Below are 6,634 nucleotides of genomic sequence, written 5' to 3' on the forward strand. Positions count from 1 at the left end.
GCCCTACAATTGACACAAGTTCATGATGAACAAACCATCTTCACAGAAACTTATCTTTGTAATCTATTGAACTAAATAATAATTTACAATTGTTTTGATTAGCCAACCATTGAAAGATGGGGAGTATTGGACAGTTGTTTCGTCCTTGCATGAAACTCGTCAGTGTTGCACACCAACGAGACCATAAGGGTTCGAAGCTAGGAACTTCAAACCATTGAGCTGGTGTCGAGAGGTTTAGATTCCTAACTTTGGTCAATGCGCAATACTGCACTTCCTGGGGAAGTATACTAGGACGAAGAAGCTGTTCATTACATCCAATATATTAGTGTTTTCCTAAAACACCTTAGTTTGTGACAATTAAAACAGCATCACATAATACGTAATTAGTTGAAAAAAATATGACCGCAATTCAGAAATCTATTTGATAATAGGTTCTGTGAATATAATGATATTTTAACTTAACTGTCTATTTTTCTTTATGACTAGAAAAGTTAGCTGATATTTAATAGGTAGAAACTATTTCATGCTGTTTTCTATTTTAAGGGACCTATTTATTATCTTTAAGATTCCTTTACTACTGTTGAAAGCCTTAAAGTTGAGTCCCTTATATCTTGCGTAATATCTATGAGCACGGAATACAGTGAGCAACGTGCATGCAGCTAGACGATCTGGAGTTTGCAGATCACCTAGCCCTTCTATCCAATACACGCCAACAAATGCAAATGAAGACAGAAAGTGTAGCATAAGACTCTGCATCAGTAGACCTCAACGTGCACGAGAAATAAAGTGAAATCCTCAAACACAACACAGAGAACACCAACACAACCACACTTGGTAGAAAAACTCTAGAACGGGTGGGAACTTTCACGTACCTGAACAGCATCATCGATAAACAAGGAGGATTCAATGCAGACATAAAGGCGAGGATCGGAAAAGCAAGGACCATATTTCTACAGTCACAGAACATATGCAACTCAAAACAACTATCTGTCAACTAACATCAATCATAAGGAAATTAGGAAAAGACATTGGAAGTGAATAGGACACAGATCGAGGAAATCATAAAACTGCATCACGAGACAAGTGCCTACCTGAAATCCTGAAGGGAAACTGAAAAAAGAAAGACTGAGGTACAAATGTACTGTAAATTGTTGGCAGGTGTCAAAAGAATGAATAGCGACTGGGAGACAACTGGAAAGGATTGTACATGACAGAGTTTGATAAAGAATGGTGTTGGGCGGTCTATGTCGAAAATAATCAATTTTCTTCCTACATACAATACATTTTATTTATGTATTGTTTTAATGTTAGAGTTTTTTTCACTTAAATGGTTGGTTCAACATGAACCTAACATTATTCATCAATCAATAAGTCTGGTAACCCGATTAATAAAAGTAAAGTTAATTGAATCGTGAAAGAAATTTATTTCACATCTTTATACGATTTGTTTTAACTGAGTTTGTGTGTGTGTGTGTGTGTAAAGTTTGAACTAATATTATCTTAATCAAATCATCGTACTCTTAAATAATTCCCTAAAATAAATATTTTTGTGTTCAACACTGATGTCAACCTTGTTGGTTTTTCTGGATCTCAGTTTATCAGGTATCACTATTAGATCATACCACAGCCTGATATGAAACATTTATCCTACTCCAGCTACCCAATTTAAACGTATTATGCCAAGTCATATCTACAGAAAATCAAATAAATTCTTCTTTCTAATTATCATTCCATTCTTGCTAATTTGTCATTAGATCATTTTATTAGAAGATATTTGAAAACTAGTATTGCCCGATTCTAACATGCTCACAGTATCTCCATGATGACGTTGAAAAGATATTCTAAATAATTCAAGTAAACACTGTTTAATGTTTATATCAATCTAATCCGATTGCACTTTGAATAATTCGACCAAATACTAGGAAATCTTATATGTTTTATTGTATATTTAGATAAATACAACTTAGATTGCAACATTCAATTTCATTTACTTTGAAAAACTGTATGATATAAATGTATTTTCATCGAGTTCAATGACGAATTTATTTATCAAAGTTTTTAAAAATTATCTGAAGACAATGTTTCAATGATTACATTACGTCAGTTTTAAATAATGGATTTAGTTAATATATCCTTATATTAGGGCTAAGAAAAGATTAAGTTGTTATCATTATATTTATACAGTTAGATTAGTAGTTCAATAAACAAAGGGTAGTTATGTAATGCTAAAATTAACTAAAAACAAATGTTAAGTAGGTTTAATTGACTTAACAATTGAACGAGAGTCTTTTCTTGTCAATTATTCACCTACAAACTGAACAGTGAAGTTTGGTCGGATTGACTGATCGTAGATGCGCACTGCTGAAGAGTTCCATACTAGGTTTAAAATGATAGTCTAGCTTAGACCAACTCATGAATCCAACTATTAAAAATTAGGCAACTGCAATATTATTCAATTAGAATCGGAAAATAAAACAATCATTAGACTCCAGAATGATTTTTGATGCGAAATACAACCACCTAAGTCACAAACTATTGGATTGAGCTTTTCTAGTAGGTGTAGACTACCTGTTTGAGGTTCAGTGATAGGAGAATTTGTGTGATATGGCTCAGAATTAATCATAGAGATGCAGATGCATTCTCTGTTTGTTTTCCCTAAAGTTTTTAATCGTAAAATTATCTCATACTTTTATTTATTTCGCGGATTTATTCATATTTAAGCCAGTAAATTACCACTTCATAGATCTTTCATTATAGTTATCCTTTTTACTAAAGTTGTATAGCGGCTAACAATGAGATTCATAGTGACTGTTTTGTCTTACTTGGGATTCATTAACGAGATTAACTGTATCCATGTATCAATGATTATTACTAGGTCTCAAACTCAATACCTTTCTTTTCAAACTCCAAAGAGTTATTCAGTGAGTTCCTAGGTTCATATTGATAAATTTCAGTCCTTAACATTAAAACAGAAAGGCACACAACTCTTATAAACTAGTTATCGTTTATTTATACCTTCTGTTCAGAATGTTCACTGATATAATCATCGTCTACATTCTGAGATTGATTATGTTAGTAATAGTACCTGTGTAATGCATATACTTAAAATGATTACTTGTACCGTTTATAAGTAAAGTAAGTGTTCATTTTATAGAATGATACGATGAAACGAACTTTAATTCCTTCAAATATCTAATCATTCATTTGGAAAATTGTCCTAATTGTTTTTGTCAAAAAATTTAACCAGTTAAAATTCATCAACTGATTTCATACTTACTTAATTACTTACGCCTGTCACCCATTCTGGAGTAGCATAGGCCACCCAACAATATTCTCTATCGAACTCTATCCTGGAAGTGATTTCATAAGTAAACTATTAATCAGTTCAATCAATTCATTCATTTTGGTAGTATTGTATGGAGTTAATTAATTAAACAATTTTATCATCTCATCGATAGATAACCAATATTCATTACGAATTATAGATTATTTCATTCCATAAAAATTCAATATTAAATTAATATAATACATATTACCTCTTTATTTAATAGTATTCTATAACTATAGCAACCTTATTACATAATAGTTCACTTGATGCTTGAACAATTTTTGCTTTATAACATTGACAATAATGCATAGACTATTGATATACGTATGTACATAGAATTGCAGTCATTTCTAACTTGTTTGTATATACATATACACTTAAGATAAAATTGAGTGTAATATGTGCATATTATCATTTTGTAACCGAAGTTCATTACATGATGCAATCTTATGTGTACTTTTTTTTACTAGGAAAAATAGTGTTAATCATCATCTTCATCAAATGAATAATTGAATTATTCATAAATTGCATCATTTGACTAAATAATCTTTTTCACGTGCTCTCTCTCGCTCTCGCTCTCGTTCATCAATTCGATTTCGATTTTGTATGAATTGAATTGGTCAGAATGTTGACATATTATCTCGATGACATATTGTAATGATAATATACGCTAACATTATATATCAGTTGTATAATATAAGTCAAAATATCTTATGAAAATTCTAATCTAATTGAAGACTTGTCTTCATCATGGAACAAATTCAATTCATAAAGAATCTAAAGAACCACTGGAGGACTGAAGCACCAAATATTCTGAGTGTGAATTATAAAGAAGTTAACTGAAGTTATGAATGTAAACCATTTGATGTCTGCTCAGTAGTTTAATGGTTAAAGACTCGTCGTTAAACCTACAGGTCCTGGTTTCGACTGTTGATGGGGTCGTGGTTGTATACAGTACCGAGAAGAATGATCAGTAATTCCTGACTTTCGATTGCTGTTTAAGTAAGATCTATTCATGATGTAAACTATTGAAACAAATGACTGCAATGCCTTCTGGGTTTCAGTAATTCTAGAAAATAATAGATGGATTATAACAGAAATTTTCTTCACTTTATTCAAAGTATGAAAAAACAGTAACTCATTCACCAAATACACGTTTTATGAATTTGATTTTGAAAGACAATGTTTGCTTGCTAGTTTGTGATACTATCTCTAATTACTTAAATCGAAATAGAGATAAGTTTCAAACTGTGAATTATTGGTTAGAAACAATGTCTTAACCAATCAACCACTAGTTTTTAACGATGATTATTATAAAAATACAATATATCATATAATTATTGTCTAATTTGTGCTGATATTTGCTGTATATTCTATGTTAAACATTGTCAGTCACTCAGTCAGCTACAACGTAGGACCAGGCACATATATACATCGGTCCCAACCGTCGCTGCTACCTTGACGTGGTGGTCGGGCTTACCTATCGTGATGAACCAATCGAGCTATACTGGCTGGAGCAATCGTTCCTCAAGGTCCTACCATGCCAAACAGGTCGGTTGAAGAGCGGTAAGACTAAAAGCAACAAACCCAAGGTCCGAAGACGAAGTCGTACTGATGACTGTAGAGAGGTGTGACGACAGTAAGGTGTTTTCTTCAGACAACCAGCATAACAGCGATGCTGCCTTCCCACAAGGAGTGGTGGGGTTAGAAAAGGTCGACCCGAAAAATGCACACCTCACCTTAACCCACTGATACTCATCTCCGTCGGTAACATCTCAACAAGTACGAAGCTAACACGAAAATTACTCACAAAAAGGTCGTGTGTGACCGACCTCAAGCAGTTGTCCCTTGGGCACTGCGGTCACGCTTTCAGGTTGTTAAGACCACTTCTAACCCAATTTCCTTTTCAGATACCTCTAGAAGAACCCTTCTATGGTGTGGGCAACCGGGAAGTGATAACTGCCCTCATACCTCTAACAGCACTGAAGATCACTGTTAAACATTGTACCAACAGATTAATGTTTTCCTATTTTATTGGAATTATTATACTGTTCTAATTAAATATAAACAAAGAAAACTTGTTTTAATCAGTAAAGTGGAACATATATACAGATATTATTAATAACTGGAAAAATTCATTCATTTAAAAGATACAAAAATAAACCAACGAACATAAATATGCACTACAGTGCACGTACATTGAACTATGTCACATAAAACTTGAAAATTAATGTTATACTTAAGAACTTTGTTGACTTTCACTAATGACTATTCTACATAGAATGTAAATAAATATTAATCTATGAGAATAAACGATCTCATAAGCATAGTGAATGGATACATTGTTTGTGTTTTTTTTTGAAAAAGAAAACAACAACTGGGACATAGTAATTTTATACAACAAAGTCCTGTAATGAAACATACATATGTATTTATATTTGGCTTAATATCCTTTCTTCAGTATTCAGTAAGTATACAGCATCGAGTATTTCTAGGTATTTTTCGGTCAATTCAGTGGACGATTGTCACATAAAAGAACAAGATTTTTACTGAGGATTTCATTTCAGGCATCTAAAGATATATATACACATCTTCTATGAATACGCCACTGTAGCGCACTCAAATTGATGGATGAAAAAGGCAAACAAAGTAAAAGTTAGAGCTTAAAATGAAATCCCTTAGAAAAATTATGCTCGTACATGCAGCAATCTCCCATTAAACAAGAAAATGCTCAAAAAATGTTTTGAACTGTACATTTATGGAACATAGAAAAACGGATGTATTACACATTTACGGACAAGTATTCTATCTGATATATATAATGGTGTGTGTTAGAAGTTAGTGTAATAATTAGATAATAGTGTTTGTAAATAGTAAATAGAATGCATGCTTTCACTTATTTTATACTTAACAGTTAAATCTCCAGATGATGAAGATTTATATTTTTCAAGATTTGACAGCTATAACATAACTGTTAGCAGCAACCGATAGAATTCCATGTCAAGAGTGACAGTCTGTTAGTATCTTTTGTGGAAAAGTTCAAATTAATCGCATTGTTTTAAACTTTGGGCTACCCTAGAAATAATTTCATTTAGTATTGTTTGTTTGAATCTTCCCATCGATGTGTTAGGACTGCAACTGGTCAGTCTCTCATTGGCATATGTGCAAACTGCGTATTGCCTCGATATTGCCTGAAGTCACAAGTATCGTAAGCAAAGATGGAGAGTGGCTAGCAGTGGAATCCAGGACGCGCGTTTCGTCCTATTTGGGACTCGTCAGCTGGATGTTCCTGCATCTCAGAGTTGA

At 32.8% G+C, this 6,634-nt stretch overlaps 1 non-coding gene across 1 annotated transcript; it reads right to left on the bottom strand.

Moving 5' to 3' along the window:
- Positions 1-432: 432 nt before the first annotated feature.
- Smp_tRNA_00010_Arg.1 lies at positions 433-499 on the bottom strand. Its single transcript has one exon. It is a non-coding gene (tRNA).
- Positions 500-6,634: the final 6,135 nt, after the last annotated feature.

This window comes from Schistosoma mansoni (assembly GCF_000237925.1).
Source record: "Schistosoma mansoni, WGS project CABG00000000 data, supercontig 0186, strain Puerto Rico, whole genome shotgun sequence".
In the NCBI taxonomy this organism is placed as follows: domain Eukaryota; kingdom Metazoa; phylum Platyhelminthes; class Trematoda; order Strigeidida; family Schistosomatidae; genus Schistosoma; species Schistosoma mansoni.